Below are 15,012 nucleotides of genomic sequence, written 5' to 3'. Positions count from 1 at the left end.
TTGGAGACACGCACGCACACACTAAACTCACAGTAGTGGTTGCCTCGGAGGAAGGAGGATACAGATGTTATGAAAAGGGAAACAAGAGGAGCTTTGACTTTCTCTCTGATGTTTCATTTCTTTCATATGAAAAAAAACTAAAGTAAACTTGAGAAAAATGTTATTTGTTAAATCTGGGTAAAGCACACACAAGGGGTTGTTTTTTTTTTTTTTAATTATTTTTTGGTTTTTCTTAAACAAAAAAGAAAGCCACCCTGCCTCCCTGGTCACCCCGTTTCCTTCCCTGAAGGCAGCTTGGTATTTATTTTGTACCTGTGTAAGTCAGTCTAGGCATCAGCAAGCATGTAAGTCTAGTGTGGTTCTCTCCTACTCCCTCCAGGACCTGGTCTCATCAATTAAATCTCTCTTGATCTCCAATTATTCAGTCCCTTTCCATGAAGTTTCCTTCTTGACAAACATTCCCAGGTCTCTCATTTGAGCAAAGCTTCTCCCCACTCCTCCTCCTTCAAGACACAATCTTCCTCTTGGTGCGACCACAGAGCTCCCCCGGAGGGTGGTGTGGACTCACTGCTTCCAGCTGCTTACCACTGACTCAAGCCTCTCCTCCCTCGCTTGGTTCCTCCATCTGCCCATCTCTGGATAGAACCCCGTTGTCATTTCTTGGTCTTCATGTCCCTTGACGCTTCTGCAAAATCTGATGCTTCTGGTCACCCTATTCCTGACCTCGTCTCCTACCCAGGCTCATGCGATCATTCTTCATCCGTCTCTTTCTTTCCCCACTGCCTTCTCTCAACTCCCCTTCCTCATGCCCACACGGGGGATGCCCCTATAGTTCACCAATTCTGTCTTCTCCTTCCTTTTGCCCTTCTCTCCAACCACAACCTCAGCCAGCCCTGGGACTCCAACCCTCAAGGAGCATTTTGGTAAAGATGTTCATTTCCTTTTGAGTTCTCTTTCCATGACCTCAGAACCACATTTCCAACTGTCTGAGGGACATGCTCACTTCACCGTCCTGCAGACAGAGCAAGCTCAACCTGCCAAATTCAAAGCCTTTACTCCTCAGCAGGTCTGTATTTCTGCTCGGTTGGTGCTTCTTAATTTAATATGCATACAGGTCAGCTGGGGCATCTTGTTAAACTGCAGATTCTGGTTCTCTTGGGCTAGGCTGGAGCCTGGCAATCTGCATTTCTAGCAAGTACCTGGGGGTTACGGGTCCAAGGACCCCACTTTGAGAAGCAAGATGCTACAGGGATTTTCATTCTCTAGGTCAGGGGTTCTCAACTCTGCCTAAAAGTAAGAGCCACCTGGGAATTGTACTAGGTATAACATTGTTTAAAAATACACATACGGTTAAAAAAATTCAAACAAATTAACTCCTCTTTTGCCTGGCCCCAATCCAGACAAATTAATCAGGATTTCTGGGTGTGTGGCCCAGGAATCTGCATTCCACAAACCTGCATTCCACTGACTACCTGCTTGGGCTAGGACTGTACTGATGACTAAAGAGACAGCAGTAAATAAGACAAAGGCTCATGGAACTACAAGTCAGTAGAAATGATGGTGATGAAACAGAAGAATAAACAAATACCGGACAGCATTTCAGATAAGTGAAAAATTGGAGTTCTGAGAGAAAGAAAACTGAGAAGGGGTGACTTTAGTCAGGATGGTCACAGGTAACCTGCAGAGGTGACATCCGAGCTGAGATATGAGCCGTGACGAGGTGGACAAGCAGACGGCTAAGGAAAGAGGAGACTTTCAGGTTGAGGGAGCAGTGTTTCAGACAGAGGGAAGAGTCACGGCAAAGACGCTGCGGCAGGCCCATGCTTGGTGTGCTCAGGGAAGAGAAGGGCAGCCAGCAGTGTGGATGGAGCAGGACAAGCAAGGGCAGAGAGGAGAGGGGTGAGGCGGGGAAGAGGCTGGGGCCTGATGGTGAGCCCGGAGGACACGGTCTTCCCGTGGAGAGAGCTACGGGAAGCTGCTGGCAGGTCTTCAGCAAGCAGGGGATCTGATCTGACTTAAACACGGTTATATGAGAGCAAGAGTAGAAACAAGGAAGCAGGTAAGAAGTGACGGTTTTCGGGACGTAGTGACAGTAACGGAGAAGATAGAAGAGGTCAGATTGAGGATGTGTTTTGAAGATAGAACTTGCTGATGAACTGAATGGGGCTAAGAGATGGAGACAGAAACAGTGAATTCTCTGTTTTGGGGCTGAGGCACTGGGAACATTTATGAAGATTTGAAATACCTGAGAAAGAAAAGCGGGGCGATTCAGTAGGGGGGACCAACAGATGTGTCCAGTTATCTTAAGTTTAAGATAATTATTGGACATCCAAGTAGAGATGTTAGCAGGAAGTGAGTTATAAGATCTGGCCATAAATTATCTTTCCAGCCTCACCTCCCCACTGTTATATACACGCCATCCTTAATTCAAAGTGTCCTGTCTCCTATTCTCACGGTGAATTTTCCAACTCCATTCCTTGCTCGTGCTGTGTCTTCTGTCCAATGTACATGCCAATCTTAGCCTTTTGAGATCTTAGTCACCTACAGAATCCACCTCAAGTAATCTGTCCTCCCTAGCATCGCCATCATTCGTGTGATGTGTGCCTCCTGGGAACTCCCATTACCCCTGGATGCCTTGTTTGTAGCACTCATCACGTTCGCCCCCCATGAGTTATTTGTGTGTATGTACCTCCCATGCTGGGCTGTAAGTTCCTGGAGGGCAGGACTCGCATCCTGTTCTTTTACCCTCTCTGCCATGATAACCAGAAATGAGCCCAGCACATAAAAGGCTGTTCATTAAACATGTTGAATAAATGAATGATTAGGACATGTCCTGAGATGACAGCCTGTGGTTACCTAGTCACCAGTGATCAAAGGTGGGAGGTGTTCTCCCTGGAGGAAGCGATGATTGCTGCGTCAGTGGCCAGATCATGGGCACAGAACTACCTAGAACAATGCTGAGCGTCTCAACACAGGCACGACCTTGTTTATTTCCAAATACTACTGCGTGTAACTGACTTGAAGCCAAGAGTACACGCCTTAAAAAAATCTAAATCAAATTTACGAACTCACTAAAGAAGTCTATTATTAGAAAAACTGGTGGTATGGTCTTTCCTGAGAAAAATATTGCATATGTAACCATCAGTACTACCGCTCCACACCCAGCCTTGGTAAGACTGGACTTGGTCCACTTGGCCTCCTGGTGGAACACGTACATTACACTGGAGCACTGGCCACTGGTGTTGAGCCCTGACCATTTTATGACCTTGTGCCCAGTCTGTCCATGAGGTGTCATTAAAATCAGATCGATTTATTCCAGTGCATTTTGCTTCACTGGGTGCCAGCCCATGGATTCTGAGGCGGGGAAGAAATAATGACAGGTCAGAAACCGGGTCTTGGTACACTAGCTGACAGATACCGAGAAAGTGAGAGAAAAACGAGATAGAAATGGAGAAGGAGTGAGCACGCAGGGAGGCTGGGGTGTGACCGCAGCTTAGAAGGGGGTTAGAGGTAAAGGATGACTCCTGGAAGGAGTAAGGGTATGGAGGGTGGGGGGGATTAAAAGACACATGAAAACCTACAGGATGGAGAGGTACTCGAGGCTGCGGGAGGAAGACGGTACAAGAATAACACCCTCAACCCAGTGTCTACTAAGCGTTGGTTACGAGCCAGGCGTTATGATAAGGGCTTTACAGAGATCATCTGATTTCCTTTTCTCATGACTTTGTAGTACATACTATTATTTAACCCATCACACAGAAGAGGAATGCAAAAATCAGAGAGGTTAAGCAATTTACTTGGGGTCACAGAGCTAGTGACTAAGAAGAGCTAGGATTCAGACCCAGCTCCACTGGATGTCACAACCTAAATTCCTAACTGCTGCTTTATACCACCTACTGAATTTATTCACGGGCATTTCCTCTCATCGTGCCTGGTGTGGGCTGAGAAACGCAATGTCTTCCAACACCCCAAAGAGCGAGGCGCTGGGTGATGAGCTAATTCGGAGGTGTAGTTCAAAAACCCTGCTCTGACTGAGCTGTCTGCCGGGGCTGTGAGCCCTCAGAGCACAGATGCTCTCTCACCCATCACCAGGGAATACTCATCCCATTGTGACGGGCTCCACCTAAATGTTTTTTTATTGTCTGCTCTTCACCATGAGTAATGCCACTTTCCATTTTAAGCTGGGAGATTCAGGAGATGACCACGTTAGAAGCCAGGGTTTAAAAGCTAAGTGCTGCCTAGGGGATTACTCACCCACTTTAAGACGCAGCCAACATCACACCCTCCCACTCAGGACGCTGCTGGAATATTGTCTTCCTTGCCAAGGCCTAAAGGAAATCTGGTTTCTCCTGGAATCAGACTAGGAATGGTGCCAGGTCATCAGCAAGTTGGCAAGTTAACTGGTTCTCTAAGTGAAATTACCGTGGTGGTGCTGGTCCCCTCCTAGGTGGCTGCTGGTTCATTCATCTGGCGTTTGCAGAGGGCCTACTATGGGTCAGACACTCTGCTCCCTGACAGAGATGCTGCAGCCATCTAGATGGCCTTAGTCCTTGTCCTCAGGGAGCTCGCAGTCTAGGGGGGGAAGAAGCAGGCAAGTACAATAAAATACCATAGCCTGCAGAACGTAATACATCAAATGACAGAGTTTTGGGAACTAACAGCTGAAGGATTTATGCCAAGGGAGGACAAGCAGGAGCTGACTGGGCTCCTGAATTGTAAGCAACCAAAAGTAACCTTCAATGATAATAAACGGGGCTGCCCAGAGAGCCACTGAGACGGTGGTAACCCCGAATCCCACTGTAAGAAGGATCCAGCCAGACCAAGACCTGGGGGGCGGAGGGGGAGGGCATCCCTCACATCTAGGATGGGGCTTCAGATGCTGGGTGGTCAAAAAGGATGACACATGTTCAGGACAACAGGTAGAAGTGAGGAAGGTGGGGAGGAGAAGGCTGTCTCAGAATGACTTAAGATACTGAGTCAGAAAACCCAAAAGGGAATGCTTAAAGAGAGCACTGACTTCTTGAGGCAAGCAGGCCCTGGGGCCACAGGCTCTCAGTGGTTTCCTGAGTGAGTGAAGTTTGCTGCTCAACCAAGGACCGTGAGGCTCTGTCGGGGAAACAAGCCCACAGCCAGCAGGTAAGTAGGAATGATGTTTTGAGCTTTCCTCTTTTCTTTTTGGTGTTCCTGGGGCCATGCTGGAAGGCCACAGGAACTTGAGATTACAGAGCCCAGCTACTGCAGAAACATGGTCTCTGCAAAGCAGTTAGAAAAGATGATCGGGAGAGCCAATGGGATCATGGTGACAGCCAGCCTTTACTGCCTGTGCTACCCTGCGCTTACACGCATTATTCCATCTGATCGTCCTAATAAGCCTGGTAGTTTACAGACGAACAGACGGAGGCACCAAGATCATAAAAGGCTTGGCCGAGATCCCGTGGTTAGCAAATTGTGGAGCTGGGACGCGAATGTAGACTTACTTGACTCTAAGAGTTAGCTGACAGAAGACACAAAGAAGTGAGGGGCAGATGAAGAAAAATGGGCACCATAGAAGGAGAAAACATTTTTTCCCCTATGCTAAGAGACTGGAAGCCTACTCGCTTAGCCATTACCTCTCTCATGGGTACCATCTTGAATCTTCAGGTTAGTTATTGCTCCCTACTGAGAAATTTTCAAATTTTATCCAAGGGGGGAAAAAGCCTTATTTCCCAGAGGGGACTTCAGTGAGGAATTTTTAGCGATAACTCAGGGTATTAACCTCTAGATTGCAGCAAGGGGCATATATAGTATTTTTCATGGATTTTTAACATAAAAATGTCTCTATACGAATAATACGTGCTACTTGTGAAAAAAATAGTAAAATGTGGAAAAATATAAAGAAGAAAACAACAATCATCTATAACCTTCCCACCTAATAATGGCTGTAGTCACAATCTGGGGGGTATGTATACGTGTGTGTGTGTGAGCTGTAGTCTCTCTTTCCAATGCATGTGTATAGGTACCGTGTTTTAAAACCATAGTTCTTCGGATCTTAAATAATTGTTATTGCCTCGACTTCATCTTTTTCCTCAAGGGAGAACTGTATCACTGTATTCAATTTTGCAAATCACCTAAACGAGTATCAGTAAACAGAGTGGGGCATAATATGGAATGCAAGCTCCTTTGTTCAAATGAGTGGGCAGGAGACGTGGGGGCCTCCTGGGGTGCACTGGATCTGGTGTATGTGCCTGGTTCTTTTAGGAAGATTTGGGTTTTCATTACTTATTACTATTTCTAGTTGGTAAGCATTATCTAGAATATGTTTAACATAATGATTAGCGTAATCAAGTAACCATTTATTTCTCAGGAGGGATTTATTCCACAAGCTATTGTATAAATGACACTCAACAACGCTACACAGACAGAAAGCAGAGGAGTAGTTTTTAGGATTGAGCTCCAATCTGAATCCTGGTTCTGACCTCACTTCCCCTCCTCTGGCCTGGGGGACCCCATCTCTTTCTATGGCCCGGTTACCGGCAGTTCACAACCCCACAGTCCAACACACACAGCCATCTGGCTTTCCCAGGCAGGAATGCAGTTTGACCTCTACAGCCCGCTCTGAGCATCAACTCTCGGAGCCCACGTGGCTCAAGCCAGAACAAAGCCAGGTCTATTCAGTCGCTGCTGTTGTCAGCTCTTGGCACACCCAGTGCCACCCACCTCCTGTCTTTTTCCTAACTCATCAAGATAAAGTCCTACCAGTTGAGAAGCCCTGTGTGCTCCCTCTGTGTAGCCCAGACATCTGTTTTGTGTTGGGAGTCAGTGGCCGGTCAAGAGCTTGCACCATGCAGCTGGATTTGCTGATGTAAACAAAGCTGACTGCCTGTGAGTTTTCTGACCCCGAAAAGGCCCCACAGAACTATCCCCTCAGGCCACCACCAGTACTTTACCCCCAGTCCAAGGGGACAAGGAAAATGGACTTGAGTTTAGTTAATAAGCAACAGCTCAGAGGAAGTAAAGCACCTGGTTCCTCTCCTCCCTTCCCTGACTCCATGTAACCCTTTTTTTACGGGGCCACCATTCCCCATCCTGAACTGAGGCGATGTCACTGCCAAGTGCAGCCATGTGGTGGCCCAGGAAGCCCAGGGTCAGCGGGCCCCTCCCACCATCCTGGCTGCTCTACCTCGCTCCTCCCAGTTCAGGGCTCCGTTCTCCTCTTGTCTTTTGCTTTGTTTTCCTATGCTTTATTACATTGTATTTTTAGTTACAAAAGTAAACAGACAATACTTAAGTATGCAATTTAGAAGTTAATCATCTCCAGGCCCACCTTCTAGTCTATGTTTTAGCTCCAATATTCTATTTGCAAACTAAATGATTTAGATTAAAACATCTCCTAACTCTAGGAGCTATTTAATTTCTCAGAATCTCAGATTTTTCATCTGTGAAGATGAGAATTTTATGCTACTCCAACTGCTACACAAAATCATAGACGATACCTATGAAGCCTTTAATAAGAGTACAAATAAACTAGATTTAATTAGTTACATACGTTTTACTTTTAACATTTCACAACATGGATTATTTTTTATCATATTTACTCTTCTAATTACCTTCTGTGGCAAGTGATACTAGTTCTATATTTTCAGTAGTGATACTAAGTTTTTATTTGATATGAATTACAGATCGAACACTGATTCAATTTCAAAAATACTAATACTAACAAAAATACATTGTAGCTGCGTATATCTAGATTATTCAGGACAATATATTCTGTGTATACAGAAAATAACCCCCCTCAAAGAAATGACAAAGAAAACACAAAAAGACGTGAAACCTCAGCCAAACCCCAAATCAACTAACTAGCCAACCACAGCAAAATCTCAGAGCAAACCCGGATGAGTACGGAATAGTGTTGCAAGAAGTACAAGACAATTTTCAATGGCTTTTTAACACCATCAAGACCAAAAGAGCAAAATGCCCAGTTGGTCCTCATTGCCTGCCCCGGACCCTTTCTGTGCCCCTCTGAGTTTTCTTTGCTTATCCTGCCACTCCTACTGCAAAGCCTTGAGGCATTCAACGGTTTCCACTAGAAGCATCCGGGTGTGAGTCTCCCACCAGAGTTCCATGCTCCAAAATTATCATCCCCATCCCCTAAATCAAATTCGTTTTAAAATAGGTATGTTCCCAAAGTGTTGGCCAGAAATTTTAGTTACTCAGTTTAATAAATGCCCACAGATATGCACTGAGTACAAGGCAAGAGTGCGTGTCCGTGGGGGAAGGGAGCGCGGAAAATCCAATCCCTGCCCCTGAGGAGGTGAAACTCACTAGGGAGGCCAAACAGAGGATGCAAATAACTCTAATTGCAGGGTGGAAGGTAGTAACTGCCACAAACAGCTCCAGCCAACAAGCTGCAGGATGCCGCAGGAGGAAACAATGAATTTCAGCTTGGTGAGGACCAGGACGGGTTCAGGAAGGAGGCAGCACTGGCCCTCTGAGACGCATCCGTCCTTTACAAAGATTATATCAACTCTCGCACCCTCTCCCTTACAACTGGTGGATTATCTTGAGTCCCTTGCCTATGCTGGGCTAACGACTGGGAGGAAGTTTAGCATCCTGTCATCTCTTTTCTGCCAGCTCCTTGCTCAGGAGGACCACACAGTCTTCTCCAGCTGGTGAAACAGAGCAGGACGCACGTGGCTCTGCACACATCTCCAGGCCCACCTGCTGAACTCCTGCCCATCCTCAAAGATCTCAGCTCAGTGTCACTGTCCCAGAGACACCCTCAGCCACTCTCCATCTTCCAGTGCCCTCGCCACCTCCGGCCACCTGCTATCTGATTTCCACAGGGAGATACAGACACTGGCACTGAAAGATTTTCTTACTCACTTTTAAGAAACTTTATTATCTCCCCTGATAGGAAAAAAACAGACAACGAAAGGAGGGACTTTGCTTGTTTGTTTGCCTGTGCATCCTCAGTACCTGGTAAATCATAGGATTTAGGAGATATTTGTTGAATTAATTAGTGACTGACAACAGACGACTCCACCCCATCTCTTCCTGCAGACTCTGCATCTCCCTGGTTGGTTTGTTAGTTTCTGTGAGATGGGATCAATGGCTTTAGAAAATACATAGTATTAATTCCAGATGGATTTAATCCATTGAAAATACTCACATTTGGGGTCAGTATGGCAATTGGCAAGTGAGTAGAGTTTCTCAGGCTTTGGTTCACGAGGGGACATCTAGGTGTAGCAGGTGACTTTTCAGGAGAACCAACACACTACACAGCACGCCCCGGACCACTCTTCCCCGCCGACCCTAATTCCTTTCAACAAATACTTTTAAGAGTGTATTATGTGCCAGGTCGGCATAAGACACTGGAGATAAAAAGCTGACAAGGATTCTGACCCACGGAGCAAAGTCGAGTGGGAGGAACAGGCAGTGAGCAGCTGCAGTGCAACAGGGAGGGACAAGGGACCACCGGGGGGCTGGCCCTGGGGCTCAGGAAGCTCGTGCGAGGAACACCTGAGGGGAATTCTGAGGGAGAAGCAGGAATCCTGAGGGTTGGTGGGCGGTGGGCAATGCCGGCAGAGAGCTACAGGCCAAGGGGAGGCAGGTTCTAAGGCTCAGAGGTGAGAGCCAGCTTGGAACCAGAAGACTTTTTCCCTTCTTGGAGGCCACTGATGGACTCGATGCCAGGGAACCCTTGAGCCTTCTCGCTCAGTCCTAGACCAGAGGAGCTCGGAGGCAGTGTGGGTCACCAGTCACACCTCAGGAAATGACTGGAATATAGGGTCACAGGGGTAGGACGCTGCTGCTCTGTTCACCGTCTGAGGATGGGGCTGACAACACAGTAGACTCTTTAACAACCACCTGCTGGCTGAATGAATGAAGTGCCCTGAAGGTGACCTTAGTCATCTCCTCTGGTGTCACCAAGCCCCAGAGAACCATAAGACCAAAAGGCATCTCGAGAGCTGGCTGGTCCACTCTGTCCCCTCCAGGCCATCTGACTTGCCCTCAGACCTCCCAGAGATGACACCGCCTTGGAGATTTTTACCAAGTATAGCAGCATGACTCGGAAATTCGGTTCCTGAGGTCATACACGTACAGCCGAGGGACAGACGATTGGTCCAGTCATCCGGTGAGTCAGGGCAGGATGGAGAAGGGCCAGGACAACAGTCCTTAGTGCCCAGCCTGGCAGGTCAGGCAGCCGGGGCCCTCTGGCTCCCCTGCACTCTCTCATCTGTTGAGATGCCACAGTGCCTCACTTCCCAGCCTGCTCCAGAAGATCAGCGAGCCCCACACCCCACAGCAGCACCATCTCACGTGGAAAATATATTTCCTGGTAAACCTGGTGGTGAGATTTTCAAATCCGACTTGAGCTCAGCTCCTGGTACCACACCCTGGCTGGATGCTGCTGTCTCTCTCAGAGAAGGCCACTGGGCCCGTGTAGCCAAGACATGGTGGCCGGAAGAGTGGACACCACATCTGGCCTGTACTCACATTTCCCATGCCGCCTGAGGTCCTGCCATCTCCTCCTTGGCCGAGTATATCTAGTTTCCCTGCTTCTGCCTCTTCTCCAAAGTTCTCCACTCAGTAGCCAGAGTGACATTTCAAAAATGCAAATCTGATTATGTCACACGGCAGCCTGCATTATTTGGTGGTTTTCCACAGTCCTTTAGATAAAGGCCTGCAGAGCTCTGCCTGATCTGGCCCTGCCAGCCTCCCCAGCCACAGCCCTCTTGCCTATCCATCATGGACTATTTTCCGTTCCCCAAGTGGAGCATGCTCTTTCTGGACTCAGGACCTTTGCACATGCTCTTCCTGCTGCCTTCTCCTCCCTGGTCACTAGGAATATAAATGCCCCTTCCTCCAGGAAGTCTTCCCATCTCCCAGCCCCTGTAGTTAACTATTATCGGGCTCATAGGGTGCCCTGGACTTTGCTCTTATAACATTCAGTTCTCTGGGAATCCCTTATACGGTGGGTCTTCCCCACTAGAATGTGAACTTCAAGAGGGCCTCATTATATCTGCCTTGTTCTCCATTATATTCCTCAAGTCTGGCACATAGTAGGTGCTCATTAAATATGTGTCAAGCCAATGAGTGAGTACTCAGATCTTTGAACAGCTGGGACAACTTTACCAAATAAATTAAGAGGCAGAGAGAAACAGGAACGTAACAGAACTGCATTGCAATCCTCAGCCACGTGACCTTCCTGACTCTGGGGGAGGCCTGATTTCATCTTCCTATGGGCTTGTGTATTGTGACTAGGCCCCAGTTAATTCTTCAGAACTATCTTCTGGCTCAGTTCAGAAAAATCTGGGCCTTTTCACCAGGCGCTACCATAATCTGCCATACGAATCAAGGTGAGATGCGTCGGTAAGCCTGCTGGTCGGCCTGGGCCTCTCACTGCCGAGACAGGAAGCCTTCCTGCCCCAGCCCCAGCCTCGCCCAGCAAAACGGGGCAGGAGAGACCTAGAGCCTGCACTCATTTCTCCTTACCCTGTTTTATTTTCTCCCCCCAGCAGGGACAAACAATAATTCAGTAAAGGAAATATGAGTAATGGAAAGAAAGAGGAAAAAATAAACATATCAAAATGGGCAATGTCCCCTGGGCCACTGCTTTTAAAGAAAACAAGGACAGAAGATTTGGAGATATTTTAGTGACTTTGCTAAAATGAGAAAAATAATCAAGCTGACCACTTTCTTCTAGGCTGAATTCCTTCCCTCTCTCTTGATGTAGGGGAAAAAAAAAAGGATCCCCCAGACCAGTGGTTTTCACACCCTGGTATGGATCAGAATCCCTAGGGGAGGTCTGTTTAGCCTGGGCACCCACGCCAAGCCAGGCCCAGTGAATCAGGACCCCTGGGGGAGGGACCCGCACCCAATTCCCACGCAGGTAGGCGTCACTCTGAAGAGGAAAGCTCAGGATGCGGCGGTAACGTTCTGTCCTGTGCTTAGTAACATAAGGCACAGCTCAGGTCAGAAACTCTGGTCTGCTCCTGGAAACCCGAAAGTCAGGAACTTGGAAACCTCGTTCAAAGTAAAACACCACAAACTATAGTTCGGATCTGCAGTCATGAAGATTGTTCATTTCACCTTCAGGGCGGAAGAGGGGATGGGAACACATATTCTATTCATTTTGTTCACTTAAGCTGACACTGACTGAGTGGACTCCATAGGCAAGGACTGTGCAAAGGCAAGGTGATGACAGGATGGAATGAAGCATGGTGATGACAGTGACTCACAATTACTGACACCTTACAAATACAATGCGCTAGGCGTTTTACACGCATTTTCTCATTTAATCCTCAAACACCCTACAGGGCATTATTATTATTATCATTATCATTATCATTACTGTTATCATCTCCACTTGATGGATGAGAAAAGCAAGGCACAGGGCAGTGGAATGACTTGCCCAAAGTCAACCAGCAAGTAAATGCAGATCCACATTGGAACCCAGATCTCCCTGACTGTGCAGTGTCCCATCTTTTTTCTTTTAATCGAAGTATACTTGATTTACAGTGTTTTGTTAGCTTCTGGGTGCAGCACACCAATTCAGTTATACACATATACATCCTTTTTCATATTGTTTTTCATTATAGGTTATTACATGATATTGAATATAGTTCCCTGTGCTGTACAGTAGGACCCTGTTTAACTATTTTATATACAGTAGTTTGTATATGCTAACCCCACATTCCTAATTTATCCCACCCACCTCTTTCCAATTTGGTAACCGTGAGTTTGTTTTCGCTGTGAGTCTTTTCTGTTTTGTAAATAAGTCCGTTTGTATCATTTTTTCGATTCCACACATAAGCGATATCATGTATTTGTCTTCCTCTGTAGTGTCCCTTCTTAACTGTTACCACGCATCAATGCCCTTAAGATACCCAAACCTTGCCTTTCTAATTACAATTAATGGAAAAGGTATTAAAAAACCGAAGGAATAGATGCAAATTATATAGCTTTAAGAAACAATGGGTGATCAACCTGGGGACACCTGACGAGCCTTATCTTCTTCTAGTTAATCAATCAGCTGAATCTCATGAGTGGTGAAAAGAAAGGGAGGTCCCCAAACCAGAGCAGGCGTTTTCCCACCTACATGGAAGGATGGAGTCAGGGAGGTTTAGAATTTGTTCCTGCCGCACGCAGAGGGGTACGGGAGTGGGAGGCCACAGCCCCAACCCAGAGGGAGGCTGTATCATGCTGTGAATTCCCCAAATACGAGACATTAATAATGCCACTTGTGACGGGCTGATCACATGCTGGGTACGGTGCCATTCACTTTGCAGGTTCTTATCAAGTTTGACCTCTGCAACAACCCCAAGAGCAGGCACTGCTGAGGGGAGGACACAGACTCAGAGAGGACCAGCGACCTGCCTCCATTCATTGCCTATGAGGTTGCACCTGCTGGTCTGAACCACAGTGGGTTCTTCCCCAGAACCTGGGTTTTCCCTTACTTTACATACAAGGACAGACACCGTTTGGAATGCTGAGCGAGCAAGAATTCCCAGTTCTCTGCCATTTTAAACTTAGCTGTGCCAAGCCTCACCCCAAGTCGGGGAGATGCTGGGTTCTTACTTCAGCAAGTATTTACTGCCCTCAGTACACTGTGCTCCGTGCCACACAAGAGCCCCACGTCTACTAAGTAGAGGGTGTGGTACCCCTTGGCAGGAATTCACTGTAAATTTATGAATTAGAGGAGGTGAGACTTGAACAGAGGTCAGGATTGCCTTGTGAGAAGCGAGAGATGAGGGCAGTGCAGCAAAGGAGTGAAGGGGCCTGAAGCGTCAGAGACAGAAGACAACTCCAAGGCCGCCTGAGGGCATCTGCTCCCCTGCACTACTGCAAAGGCACCCCTCAGGCTGGGACACAGGCCCAGGAACGTGTGCGGTGAAATCTCACGGATGGTGCTGGGCATCCTCGGAGCAAGTTTAGGTGAAGGGGGCAAGGGTCTTGTTTTAGGAGGGGACTTTGAAACCAAAGTCAGCAGGTCAGAAACTTTCAAACTAATTTCTCCTCTACCTTGAGCAGACATCGAAATCAGAAAGGAAGTACAGATAAGTCAAGGAGTAGAAATGGAACTTAAGCCCATAACAGGTAAAAACTTTCTGAAAAGTTTGAGTAAGAACCTTAACAAAACACGTATGGTTTCCCCCAGCAACTCCATTTCCATAAATCCTCCTAAGGACATAACGGCTGGTAGGCAAAGATGACCACAGCAATTCTGTCCATAATGGTGGCAAACAGTACCCAACCTAAATGTCCAATGATAGAGGATTAGTTAACACAGTTTTGCATGTCCGCATACCGGAATCCTATAATCCTATGCAGCCATTACAAATGGAGATGTACACAGATTTAGGTTTATTAATGAGGAAAAAATCATACCTGTGATTCCACTTTCTTCAGACCAAGTTTGAATCAATTTAATGGAATTGAAATCATACAGAATAAATTCTCTAATCACGTGTAATTAGAGATCGATAACCCTAACAGCTACGAAAACTACACATACCTCTAACTAAACAACACACATCAGAATCATCTACCAGAGGAAAAAGAATCAAAGAAGAAATTGTGGAATGGTTTAAAATGAATGATATGTAAAACACAGGATACAAAGATTTGGGGAGGCAACTCAAACACTTACTAAAGGGAAATTTTACCTTTAAGTGCTCATACTAAAAAATTTTTAAAAGGCTTAAAATTAATGATCCAAGATTCTGCATGAGAAGAATTCGAAAAATAAAAAGGCAAAGTGCGGGGGGGTGGGAAGGGACAGACTGGGAGTTCGAAATTTGTAGATACTGACAGGCATATGTAGAATAGATAAACAAGATTGCACCGTAGAGCACAGGGAAATATATACAAGATCTTGTGGTAGGTCACAGCGAAAAAAAAAATGCGACAATGAATATATGTATGTTCATGTATAACTGAAAAATTGTGCTCTACACTGGAAATTGACACAGTATAGTAAACTGACTATAACTCGGTAAAATAAAATTTTTAAAAAAAAGGCAAAGTAAA

The 15,012-nt window shown here is 46.5% G+C and overlaps 1 protein-coding gene across 4 annotated transcripts in view; it reads left to right on the top strand.

The window, feature by feature from the left end:
* Positions 1-15,012, top strand: part of FGF1 (fibroblast growth factor 1) — a 95,571-nt gene that overhangs the window by 43,038 nt on the left and 37,521 nt on the right. The window contains exon 1 of one of the 4 annotated variants that reach the window (XM_074360861.1): positions 5,016-5,136. The exons of the other annotated variants lie outside the window; for them this stretch is intronic. The gene's annotated coding sequence lies outside the window, so the exon portion shown is untranslated. Of the gene's footprint in view, positions 1-5,015; positions 5,137-15,012 lie in introns of those variants that run through there. 4 annotated transcript variants of the gene reach the window in all.

The sequence above is a fragment of the Camelus bactrianus genome, chromosome 3, assembly GCF_048773025.1.
Source record: "Camelus bactrianus isolate YW-2024 breed Bactrian camel chromosome 3, ASM4877302v1, whole genome shotgun sequence".
NCBI classification, from domain to species: Eukaryota; Metazoa; Chordata; class Mammalia; order Artiodactyla; family Camelidae; genus Camelus; species Camelus bactrianus.
Note: the sequence above shows the minus strand (reverse complement) of the source record. Positions and strands in the feature narration are given on the sequence as shown.